General features: G+C 40.6%; 1 non-coding gene across 1 annotated transcript; it reads right to left on the reverse strand.

Annotated features, from left to right (window-relative positions):
- Positions 1-391: 391 nt before the first annotated feature.
- Positions 392-498, reverse strand: LOC142428337 (U6 spliceosomal RNA). Its single transcript, XR_012780258.1, has one exon. It is a non-coding gene; the product is annotated as a U6 spliceosomal RNA (small nuclear RNA).
- Positions 499-13,945: the final 13,447 nt, after the last annotated feature.

Below are 13,945 nucleotides of genomic sequence, written 5' to 3' on the forward strand. Positions count from 1 at the left end.
GATTTGGCTCTTACACTGTTGGACGTATCTTCTCATGGCTTCATCAAAAGAATGAGTCTGTTTGAAATGTGTCCAGTTGGTCAATTAGTGAGAATTCCTATTCCTTATATTTGTTTATGTTGGTAAAAAGCCCTGCAGAAACATTCTTCACTGGTAATGTCCCTTTCTACAACAGATGAAATCCTTCCTAGGCTTGCAGTATCTTTACCTTGCCTTACATAATTAACACAATTAATGCGCTATTATTAAAAACACAGCCACTGAAGGTGGTTTATTTTGCTTGAACTTTAAAAAAAAAAACCAAAAACAATTGTGTCTCTTTCTTCAGAGGATCCCATTCATAACATATCCCATGTATTGAGGTTGATACCTCATCATCTTTGCTTTTTTTTTTAATATGGAATGCTTCACGAATTTGTGTCTCATCCTTGTGCAGGGGTCATGCTAATCTTCTCTGTATCGTTCCAATTATAGCACATGTGTTGCCGAAGCAAACACCATCTTTGCTTTTTAATAGCATTTGTCCTGTACTTCTTCCAAGAGACCAAAAACAAAAGATACAAACTCACTGCCATAGAAATGATTCCATCACAGAGTAACTTTAAAGTTGTGGGTAGAGCTGCCCCAGAGGTTTCTTGCACTGTAACTATGTATGGGCATAGAAACTTTGTCTTTCTCCAGTGAAATAACTGATACTTTCAAAGTACTGACCCAGCAGTTAGCTCACTGTACTACCATTGCTCCATTATCCATGATAGGTTTGTGATAAGAATTGTGTGAGCCCCCTAGAAAATGATTTAAAAAAAAAAACATCTCTTAATTTCCAATGAGAATTCTGGATGTCCTGCTTCTGCAACAGGTCTTTTTGAAGATATTATTACTTATTTTAAAAGGGACACCACTAACTTCCTTTTCTATCTCTTCATTCAGGAATATATCACTTAACATACTCATTGTTTTTTATCCATCTTTAGATATAGCTTGATGGCACTTTTGAAGATATCACAGAAGCCCACATTTTATTTAGTCTGTTAATCCAGAGACCACAAATCTGGGATGATTTCCAAGCTCAGCCCCTTCAAGTGCCTTGTGAATAACTGCCGGCCTGCCTTTAGGAGAACACAAGTAGGTGATGATACTGGCAGTATAATCATTGAGCTTGTATTCCGTTAGTTTAACTAGTAAAATTCAGAACCATGAAAGGGAGGTCATCATGTGCTTCAATATTCTCAATCCCTCTTCAATTCTTATTTGTCTCATTCATATGCAATCCTTGTATGAATATCCTGTGTGAGAACTTTGTATGAATTTGTGTAACCATAAGTTGTCCAGGATATAAGTAGCAATAGATATTGGTTTCAGCATATTTGTTAGTCTGGGTAGACTAGATAAACAAATTCATAGACACTCATGTGTATAAGAAAAAAGCTTTATATACAAGAACAATTGGGTATTAAGAAAACATCCGATCCCAGTCCAGATCAAGTCCATAAGCCCAATATTAGCCCAGATGTGCAATACTAGTCCATAAATTCCTTGTCACACTCACACAGTCAAGTAATGATGGATGCAGGAAGATCACAGGCCAATGGGTGAAAAGTCTTGTAAATCCAGTGGCAGTAGAAGCACCTCGGTGCTGGCAGCGGTCTCCACATGGCTCCTATAACTCCCAGGGCTCTGGCTCCATCAACCTTTCTCCATGTGGCTTGTCAAAAGCGATGTCTAGCGATGGGGAGAGGGCGGGGGTCCCACCCGGCGGGGGTCCCACCCCCAATGAGCTATTTGTCTCCTTAGTGTCTCCAAAGAGGTTATCAAGCTGCTGCCTGATTGACAGACTAACCTCCACCCCTTTCACTCTTAAGTATGTGCTTTCTGTTTTTTTTTTTTTGGGGGGGGGGTTAGGTAAGTTCATTCATTTCCAACTAATAACAACTCTATAGGCAAAAGAACAAACCAGCGTGAAGTATTGAGTCATCTTCATTATGGTTCATAACTCTGAGCCCATTATTGAAGCTATTGTGTCATTCCATCTCCTCATGGGCCTTACTCTGTTTGACTGTCCTCTACTTTGCCAAGTATGATACCCTTTTCCAAGTACTGGGGTCTCTTGATATCATGTTCAAAAATGTGAGATGAAGTACCATCATCTTGTTTCTAAGGAATATTCTGGATGTACTACTCAAAGAAAGATTTGTTTGTTCCTTTGGCCAAACCAAAACCACTAGCATTAAGTCAGTGCTGACTCATAGCGACCGCCCTGTGAGTTTCCAAGACTGTAACGGTTTACAGGAATAGAAAGTCTAGTCTTTCTCCTGAGCAGCTTCTGCTGCTGGTGGTTCATCAGTTAACCTTTACTCTGCGATCACATGGTTGGTTCCTTTGACAGTCCATGGTAATTCCAATATTCCTCAATAGCACCACAATTCACATGCAATGATTCTTTACTCTTCTTTATTCAATGCTCAACTTTCACAAGAATATGAAGCAATTGAAAATACCATCACATGAATTAAACTTGATATGAAGACACATGGCAGTAAATTTAAGTAAAGACATGGTTACCCAATTTAGCAATCTTTTTGGTGATTTGGATGTTGCCTGACCACACTAGAACATTCCATTGTTTAAATATAGACTAATGTAGGTGTCATGAATCAGAAGAGATATGGCTCTGGTTTGTGGTGAATATTTTCATTAGCTATCTTTTTACATAGTCATTTATCCTCCTTTCTGTCTGGCTGTTTGTTTCTCTCTCTCTCTCTCTCTCTCTCTCTCTCTCTCTCTCTCTCTCTCTCTCTCTCTCTCTCTCTCTTGATATCTATCTCTACCTATCATTGGGAAAAAATGTCCTTGATCTGTGGATGCATATAGCTCCCAGAACAGGATACACTCTTGTGTGGATTAAGAGAACTCTGCAGCAGATAAAATGAAGACTTCAGAAAAAAATCTGGGTTACCCTAAAGGCACTGCTAGCAGCATTCTTTGAGTGGGAGGAGCAGACCCAGGGGCCTCCCTTTATCCTGTTCAAGTTGATTTACAAATGCACCTCCAATATGCAAATACCTCTGGCAGCCACATGAAGCTACAGCACCCGTATATGTAAATTTAAAATCCTCATCACTCTGGAGAGCCTTTTGGGGTGTCATAAATCTTATCCACATGAACATGAAGCATGTGTGGGTTTTCCTTTCTGGTGGCAACTCTGGGAGGTGAGTGCTTCAGGGATTCCTACATGAAGTCTGGGGATGCAACATCTGAGCACATGACTCTGTTTCTTTTCATCGCCAGGTGTCCTGGCTCAGGTGCAGCTACAAGAGTCAGGCCCAGGAGTGGTGAAGCCCTCACAGACGTTGTGTGTCACCTGTGCTGTCTCTGGATTCTCTTTAACTAGCTATTATGTGCACTGGATTGCCAGGCTCCAGGAAAGGGCCTGGAGTGAGTTGAGGTAATAACATGATGGGAAAATATACTACAATCCATCTCTCCAATCATGAGTCAGCATCACCAAGGGCATTTCCAAGAGCCAACTTATTTATAACTGAGCTCTGTGAATCCTGAGTACACAGCCATGTAACACTGATGGGAAGTCCGTGTGAGCCCAGACATAAACCTCCCTGCAACAGGCCATGGTTCCAGGACATGCACGAGAGAGGAGTCAGGGATGCTTTCCGCTCAGAAGCTGTGGGTTCCCCCGCGTTTTCAGTACACCTCTAGGGATTATCATGTATACACTCTGGGGAATCTTCATGCATCTGAATGTGTATTCTTTTCATTGGAATGGGCTTTGTCTATCTTTGACCATATATACAACAGAGTTCACAGTTATATGTCTTGATGAGATATGTTTGAAATTGACTGTACTAACTAGAATTATTTGTTGTCAAAGCCAGAGACATTTGAAAACACCAAACACCACCTCAGTCTATGCCAACTCATAGTGATGTCATTGTGAGTTTCTGAGACTATAACTGTTTACAGGAGTAAAAAGCCCTCTCTTCCAGGGAACATCTGGTTGTTTTAAACTGTATACGTGCAGATCTCAGCCCAAAGCATAACTACTTTACACAAGATGGATCGTTAAAGAAACCTTAATGCAGGAAAAATTTCTCTTGAGTCTCAAAGTTTCTTTAAGCAATCAGATATATTCATACATGCTCCCACATGTATATTTATGTAATAATTTTAACTTACAGTGACCTAGATAATATTGCATGTGTTGCTATTATTAGGTACACTTGAGTTGGCTTCAACTCAGAGATCCCATGTACAACAGGATGAAATGCTGCCCGGACGTGTACTATGCACACAATCATTCCTCTGTCTGGACTGATCACTGCAGCCATTGTGATATTCATCTCATTGATAGTCTCTCTCATTTGCATTGACATTTTACTTTACCAAGCACAAGACCATTCTCTGGGGACTAGCTCCTCATGAGTACATGACCAAATAAGTGCAATGAAGTCTTACTCGAATGCTCCCAAGAAATATTCAAGATGTTGGACAGCAGAAAAGTGAGTGAAGCAAGACGTTGGACAGTGTAAGATATGACAAAATAATAATTTATAAATTGTCAAGGGTTCATGATAGAGGGGGAGGTGGGGATGGAGCAGGGAAATGAGCTGATAATAAGGGCTCAAGTAGAAAGCAAATTTTTGAGGATGATGGCAACAAATATACAAATGTGTTTCAGACAATGTATGTGTGTATGGATTGTGATAAGAGTTGTACGAGCCTCCAATAAAAATATTTTAAAAAAAGAAATATTCAAGATGTGTTTATGTGAAAACAGACCTGCTTGTCCTTCAGACCACCCATGATATATTTAATGGTATTCCCTAACACCATAACCCAAATATATCAATTCTTCTTTGATATTTCTTACAGGGTTTGGGCCATAATTGGAGTCACTCTTTGTTTTCATAACTGCGGCAGCTGTTTCTGGCACTACAGATAGTGTCTGAGGTGCTTCTAAAATCATACAATTCATAAGGCAGCACCACGCAATAAACACTCAGGAGCAGAAAATAGCAATAGTGCTGACGTTGAAGAAATCTATGTAATGCCTAAACATGGGGCAACAAGAAGATAAACATTCATCTGCAGAAATAAAGGTCGATGCATGTAAGTTATACTCAGGTGAACCTGGACCACAAAATCATGTGGCATGATGATTAAATGCTCAACTTTTAGCCAAAAGGGTGGCAGGTCAAAACCAATCAGTGATTCAGTTTGTTAAAGACATGATTACTTTCTCCCATGAGTATTATGGAAAAGAAAACCTTTTTCACACAGTTCTTCACTTTCATGGAGGATCTAACAATCATCCTACACCCAAGCAACCTTGGACACTTAAAGTTCTATAAATGTTGACAAGACATTTTCAACCAACAATTAGCCAAGACACTGAGCTTCAACATATAGGCAATGATCAAGACAGTGTATTCTGTTACAAGTTTCCCGTTGTTAGGTGTGTTTCCCACATAAAACATCTACCCTTTCCCCCGGCATTGTTATCCAACCTGAGAAGAATCTTGTGTGTTTTGATTTCTTTTTTGATGTTAAATGGAGGAAGAGCTTGTTCATTTCCTAGCTCAGTTGCTTGCTATATTGGTTTTCCCTCAATGCAGAAGAATGGCTGGGGTGTTCATAGCACTCAGACCTCAGAAAGAATAAATTAATGCATATATTAGTGGATGCATATGTTCAAATCAAACAATAATGCTGCACTGGAACTCATAATTTTCTAATTGCAAATACTGGAATCTAAGGAGTGTACTAATTCAAGGTATGCCTGTGGGGCACATCACTCCCATCTCTGTCACCCAACTTGTTTCAACAACCAGTTCTGGAGACACATTCTGGTGGAGCTGTGGTGCCTGCGCATTAGCACACTGTTCATAGTCCCTCACTCGTATCACAGCCAGGAACACTCATAGGCAAATGCCTGTTGTGGTTTCTTACTTAAATGAGGCCACCACCTTCACCACCCTGCAATCAGGAGATCCCAGAGACTTCTGAGTCAGAGTCTTTGATACAGAAATATCTGCCTCCTTTCTCGTCCTCCTGATGGTGCTGGGTCTCCCATCAGGTCAGTGGCAGGCAGATGCAGGGGGTCACAACAGATTGAAAGACCCATGGGTCCTTTAATACTTGTTCTGACTTTGCTTATTCTGGGTCTATTTGATTTCTGTTTTTAAACTTGACCATTTCCATGTCCTTAAAGATGGATGCTGGAATCTTGTTCAGAATTGCATTATAATTACACATCGCTTAGAGCAGTGGTTCTCAATCTGCTTAATGCCTCAAACCTTTAACATAGTTCAAGTTGTTTTTGTTGCTAGTTCATAACTAATTTTACTACTGTTACTAATTGGGAGATCCCTGTGAAAGGGTTGTTCGACTCCCAAAAGGGTTGTGACCCACAAGTTGAGAACCACTGTTGTAGACCGTATTAACCTAAATAATTTTATTTTATAATTTTAATTTAAATCAGTAACTTTTAATATAACTTTCACTTTCTTTATCTCATGACTTTCAGGAAACACTCAGGGACCATGTTGGGTGGAATCTCAGTCCAAAGGAGAGATTCAGGCTCTAGATCAAGGTCCTGGCCCTCAGCCCTGTATGCATTCCTAGATTACAGCCAGGACAGCATGCCAGACTTAAGACAAAGCCATCTTGGAAGAAAAGGCTCCATTAATCTCTAGAGCTTTTCTATTGGGCACTAGATAAGATCAGAAAAACCAAACAACACAGTAGTTAGAATTTTATCCTGCAAACTTTTATTCTTGTTTGTCAATTAACAGAACACAACTGCATCCAATTGGATTGTATTTCCTTGGCATCATATTTTCTGCCATCATTTCCACATTTCAGAATATTGGGAGGTTTAGTACACCTTGAGTATGACTGACCAAATCTAACTCCAAGCAGCATTTATGACTGTTCTATGCAGGTTTACAAGGAATCAGAACTGACTACAGGACCCCCAACAATTACAAAGGATCATCAAAACATTATTTGCTATGTTTGAGACTGGTATTGCAGTCACTCTATCAGTGCACCTCCTTGAGGACTTGACAGAAGGAAATGTCTCCTCCATGGACATTTCAGTCAACACATCCTATCTTCAGATTATCAAACTGTAGTCTGAGGACACTGTCACCTATGACTATGCAAGAAACAATGAAACTCACATCCTGAAAATGTCAGACACCTAGGACAGAGGGAATGACTTTGATAATTCATTTGCTGTCCTTTTCCCCCTTATTTCACTTAGTGGTTAAAGCTTTGTGAAAAAAAGCTTTTATTTCCTGGGAAATAGTTTCAGTTGTGGGGTGTTAAACCAGCTCCACAAAAGTGGAGGAAACATTCTCTATGACTCAAATCATACAATTAGGCCATAAACACAATTACTGAGTCAATTCTAACTCATAGGGGCATTGTAGAGTCTGGATTGTACATTTTTTTTGGAGGTAGACCCTTTAATCATTCTTCCCAGATGCTGGATTTCAGGTGGTCAATGCCCTACCCACCGTGCACCCAGGATTTCTATATGCTCATAACAATTTAACAAACCAAAACCAATTTAATATTGTTTTAGATTCCATGGGGGTGATCCTTATTCACCGTGTCCAGTTGTGCACAGAGTAGAACTGCATTCCCATTTGAAAGGCTAAGACCTTTGAGAACGAACTCATTATACCATTTAATAGCCGGGCACCATAACCTTTCTTCACATTTGCTTATGCACCTGCTTTGTCTTCAGCTATTGTGTCGGGAAGGCGAGAATCATGGAATGCCAGTTTAATAGAACAAAGTATTCTTGCATTGAGGGAGTGCTTGAGTGGAGGCCCAATGTCCATCTGCTACCTTAATACTAAACCTATACATACATGGACACAGATCTATCTCCACATACTCATACATATATTTACATATGTACATGCTTTTATTTAGACCAATCTATATGCCCTTTGCCTCCTAGCTCTTTCCTCTATTTCATTTTACTTTCCTCTTATCCAACGATCATGTTTAGCCTTCATTTTGGTTTCAGTAATTCCTCTGTTACATTATCCTTGGTCATGCCCTAGCAGGCCTCCTACACCCTCTTCACCACCGATTTGGATCACTTGTTCCCTTGTCCCTGTGTTTGTTAACCCCACTAACTTACCCCCAATCTCCCCCTCTCCCATGTCCCCCTGGAACTGTCAGTCCCATTGTTTTCTCCTCCCAACCAAGAAAATCATATCATTGTGAATGAGGGGGAGTACAGAGTGGGGACCCAAAGCCCACCTGTAGGCAATTGGACATCCCCTTAGAGAAGGATCGCGGGGAGATCATTCAGTCAGGGTGCATTGTAGCAAAGATGAAACATACAACTTTCCTCTAGTTCCTAAATGCTTCCTCCCCACCATCATGATCACGATTCTACCTTACAAATCTGGCTAGACCCAAAGATGTACACTGGTACAGATAGGAACTGGAAACACAGGGAATCCAGGGCGGAAGATTCCTTCAGGACCAGTGTTAAGAGTTGCAATACCAGGAGGGTGGAGGGTGGTGGGTGGCAAGGGTGAGGGTGGGAATGGGGATCGATTACAAGGATCTACATATAACCTCCTCCCTGAGGCAGGGACAACAGAAAAGTGGGTGGAGACATCGGACAGTGTAATAAATGACAAAATAATTTTTATAAATTGTCAAGGGTTCATGAGGAAGGGGGATTGCAGAGTGAGGGGTAAAATGAACTGATTCCAGGGGCTTAAGTGGAGAGTAAATGCTTTGAGAATGATGAGGGAAATGAATGTACAAATGTGCTTTACATAATTGACATAAAGAACTTCTCTTAAGCTTGACTCATGCCCCATTTTAGAATTTTTAACATGCTGTCCTGTCCTCTTTCATCACTAAATTATGTAACCTCTTTCTCCACCACACCCAGTTTTGCCCCATTTCAATGTATTATTATTCAAATGTCAATATCCTCCTGTTTTCAGAATGTGCCCATTTTCCCATGCCCCATTCCACCCTGCCTCACAAAGTTAAAAAGATTACGCTTATCTTAGCTTCTGTAAACTGCTTGCTGAAAGGAATGTGGAACCCCCAACCTTCCCTGCTTACACACTGAAAGCTTTGTAATAGCCTCAACCACTCCTGATCACCAAACCAGCAGCAGTTTTTGCCCTTATAAACCCACCTGAATACAATTTTCAGCTTTGAGTAATTTAATCGAGATTTGAATCCTCCCAAAGGCCACCAGCTAGAATAAGACTCCCAATTTGGACATAAATAAAAATTGCATTACTTGTGCACATCAGAAGACTGCATGAGAAGCGTAAAATGAGAGCCCATGGACAGGGAAATTTTTCTTAATCAATGACACATCAGCCAAAGGAATAATTACAAAAAAATACAGAACTTTATATCTCAATAAGAAAATAACAAGAGACCAAATTAAAAAATGGGGAAAAGATATGAACAAAATTGAAGTACAAATGATTAATAATGATAAGCAAATGAAGTACAAATGATTAACATCACCAAAAATGAAATACAGATGATTCACAAACATATAAAAATGCTCACGCTCACTAGCCTTCAGATGCAAATTCAAACCACAATGAGATAGCACTTAACCCCTACAATGGAAGCCCAAAACAAAAAAGCAAAACAAATGCTGGAGAGGATATGGAGGGATTGGGATTCATATATACTGCTCGTGGACTTAGAGATACATACAGCCACTGTGGAAATCAATGTGGCACTACTTAAAACAACCAAAGCTTGAAGTCCCATATGATCCAACAATACCACGATTAGACACCATGGAACTCATACACAAGCAATATATTTTAAAAATCAACAAATTAAAACAGAAGTAAAGCTCAATTGAAAATAAGAGTAATGTTTAAAAATATAAGATTTAAAAGGGTGAAAAAGGTTCTCAAAAGATAAAGGGTTATATTTTAACTTAACTGCATCTGAATAATCCACCTTCCAAAGAATTCTGCATGAGAGCAAGGCCATTCACATTCCTTTTCTATGGTCAGAGTATTTCTCCAGTTAATGTAGTTAACATGGGTCAAAGGAGTGATCAAATGTAAAATGAAATACTGGTCTTGGTATCAATGTACATATGCACACAGGATGAGTCTATCAGGCTTTTCCAGTAGCGTATTCATGATTTCCTGCAGGATTTACATTGCAGTCATACACTGTGACATTTTGTTCAGCCCTTCTGTCCAATCATTGCATCACAGTTTATCCTATGAGCTTTGGGGAACATCAAAGAAAATGTGATTGGATACTGCAGTCACTGCCAATCACTAAATGCATACGCACTTCACATGCCCTGTATTCATATGGTTTCTCTGCTGTACAAATCCTCTATTGTCACATGACTCCTTTCGGGCTAAAGGCCAGACAATCAGAACTACATTCGTTAAAATCCTAATGTAGTCTAGTGACACACGGAGAGAAACCAAAGAGGGTATTTGCAAAGTCACTATATTGCCAGAGCTTTCCTTCTTAAGATCACTGGTATGTGATGTCACATGACTTCCTGTGGAGTTTCCCATCTTGAGTGAATTTTGTGTGTTTTCAGTTTTGTGTGTTTCTGTGAAGAAAACCAAGAAACACAGGTAAAAGTTTGTTACCCACATACAATGCAGCTACATGGTAACTATGCTACATGAAATCATTGATGAGACATGAGCGCTTTAAATTTTTAAAACATTTATGATTTAAAACTTAACAGAGTAAATTGGTTTTCTATTCAACAGTTCATACATTGATTGCAGTCCCCAAGATGTACCAGCCTTCTTCCCACTTCTGCCCCCTCCCTGTGCTTTTATACTATTTATCCTTCTTTCCTGTGTATTCTAGCTTTTATGTGTTTTTAGCCATAAGCAAATGCTGTTCCTTTGATTTTGTATGGTTGATTTTCCAGGGAGTGTATGTTATTCTTGGATGTTATTCTTCCCCTCCAAGTCTATATATTGTTGGGCTGAAAGGTGAGTCAGAGGAGTGAGTACAGGTCCAAGAGTGAAACATCGCTAAAGACCACAATCTGTTGATTCCAAGTTTCCAGCAGACCAGTAAGCCTGATCTATTTTATGATTTTGGTTTGTTCCACTTTCTTCTCCCACTGGACTCAGGACTCTCTTTTGTGATCCCTTTCATAGTAATTAGCAGTGGAAGCTGAGCACCATCGATTTCTTCTGGTCTCAGGGTTGTGGAGGCTGAGGTTCACTGTGTTCCATTCATCCTTTGGAATAATTGTTCCCATACATCTTCTACTTTCTTTATTCTTATTTTATGGTACTTCTGTGCTGTCTCTGGTGGCTAACAAAGAGCATGCAGGTGGGGCAGGTACACGTGTCATCTGGTGGGCACTCTGCTTGGTATAGCTGTGATCCAGAAACACCAGGTTCAGTTCTCTTTTGGGTACTGAAAGTTGGAAGAGCAATGAGGTACCTATGCACTCTGTGGAAGTCTGGAAGGTCTTCTCCCCACAAGGGTGGTCATGCCAGTAGAGGGACAGCAATGCAGAACATGGATCCCCATATGGTCACAATTGTCTGTTTCCACACTTGCCCAGGCCAAACTCTAGCACCTCTTCCTCTGTTTTGAAAGCTTTGTTACACTAACTCCAATGAAAGGTTTTCTTCTTGGAAATTGTCTAATGTTTAAGGAAACCTGACTTCCACATATAAGATTTTCTACATTAATTCATGCAAAGAGCTTCTTTCTTTTGTGAAATCTCTGACGTGCTGTAAGGCATCACGTCTGGCTGAAAGCTTTACCACACTCAACACTTATTAAGGTTTTTCTCCACGAAGAATTCATAGATGAGTTATGAGATGTGCTTTCTGAATGAAGCCTTTGCTACATTCACTACATACATGGAGTTTCTCTCTCTGCACGATGGGGTTTCTGATGAACAATGAGCTTATTCTTCCTGAAAAAGGCTTTCCACATTCACCACATACATGGGGTTTAGCGTCTGTGTGAAGTTTCTGATGTGCTATAAGGTATGTTTTCTGGCTGAAAGCTTTACCACACTCACCACATACATAGCGGTTTTCTCCTGTGAATTTGTAGCTGAGTTTTGAGATTTCCTTCCTGAAGGAAGCTTTTGCCACATTCACTACACACATGGGGTTTCTCTCCAGTATGAGTTCCCTGATGAACACTGAGGTCCTTCTATCTGATAAATGTAGGGAACTGTGTGTGTCCCCCCACCCTGGATTTAAGCCATGTACGACCTTTATGAATTTACTCTCAGTTTTCTGCCATACAAACTGCCCTGAGATTTTACTGCCCTTTGTTCCATTCCTGCCAGAGGGTGGCTGCCTTGACCCTTGCTAGGATTGGTGCTCTTTCACTAGCAGCTGCTATAATCATTGGTCAATACATGACTGATGGCATCCACCTCCCAGGCACCAGGTATGCTTCATTAGCATACTTACCTGTTCGATCAGTTGCAGGCCATTTGGCTACCTCAGCTGTACCTTATTTTACATGTGACATAATGGTGCCCGCCCTTCGCTGGCTATTTAAACCTCTGCTCTCAACTCAATAAACGAGGCTTGATCAGATTCCTGTCTTGCCTCCATCTCTCCGCGCCCTTACCCATCTTCATTCCCAGTCCCTCTTTCAGGTTCCCACGTTGTTGATGTCCCGCGGGAAGGGACAGATAAAACCTTTTCCATATTCACCACATATGTACGGTTTCTATCGAGTATGAGTCTGCTGATTATCAGTGAGAGAAGCCATCCAGGTAAAGGCTTTTCCACATTCACCACCTACATCGGGTTTCTGTCCAGTACGAGTTCGCTGATGAACAGTGAGAGCCGTCTTCCTCATTTAGCCTTTGCCACCTTCACCACATACATAGGGTTTCTCTCCAGTATGAGTTCGTAGATGAGTTTTAAGATGTGCTTTCCGGTTGAAACCTTTGCCACATTCACCACATACGTGGGGTTTCTCTCCAGTGTGAGTTAGCTGATGATTAGAGAGCAGTCTTCAAGATAAAACCTTTTCCACACTCATCACACGTGGGGTTTCTCTCCAGTATGAGTTCGCTGATGAACAGTGAGAGAAGTCATCCAGGTAAAGACTTTTCCACATTCACCACATACAAATGGTTTCTCTCCAGTATGAACTCTCTGATGGTCAATGAGAGCAGCCTTCCTGATAAAGCCTTTGCCACATTCACCACATACATGGGGTTTCTCTCCAGTATGAGTTCTATGATGAACAGTGAACTCATTCTTCTGGATAAAGGCTTTTCCACATTCACCACATACATATGGTTTCTCTCCTGTATGAGTTCGCTGATGAACAGTGAGAGAAGCCATCCAGGTAAAGGCTTTTCCACATTCTCCACATACATGGGGTTTCTCTCCTGTATGAATTAGTAGATGCACTTTGAGATATGTTTTCCGAATGAAGCCTTTTCCACATTCACATACATGGGGTTTCTCTCCAGTATGAGTTCGCTGATGATCATTGAGAGAAGTCTTCCTGATAAAGCCTTTTCCACATTCACCACATACATGGGGTTTCTCTCCAGTATGAGTTCGCTGATGAACAATGAGATCAGCCATCCAGGTAAAGGCTTTTCCACATTCACCACATACATGGGGTTTCTCTCCTGTATGAGTTAGTAGATGAGATTTGAGCTGTGTTTTCCGAATGAAGCCTTTTCCACATTCACATACATAGGGTTTCTCTCCAGTATGAGTTCGCTGATGATCACTGAGAGAAGTCTTCTTGATAAAGCCTTTTCCACATTCACCACATACATGGGGTTTCTCTCCTGTATGAGTTAGTAGATGATTTTTGAGCTGTGTTTTCCGAATGAAGCCTTTTCCACATTCACCACATACATGGGGTTTCTCTACTGTATGAGTTTGCTGACGAACACTGAGCTTGT

Source organism: Tenrec ecaudatus, chromosome 15 (assembly GCF_050624435.1).
Source record: "Tenrec ecaudatus isolate mTenEca1 chromosome 15, mTenEca1.hap1, whole genome shotgun sequence".
Taxonomy (NCBI): Eukaryota; Metazoa; Chordata; class Mammalia; order Afrosoricida; family Tenrecidae; genus Tenrec; species Tenrec ecaudatus.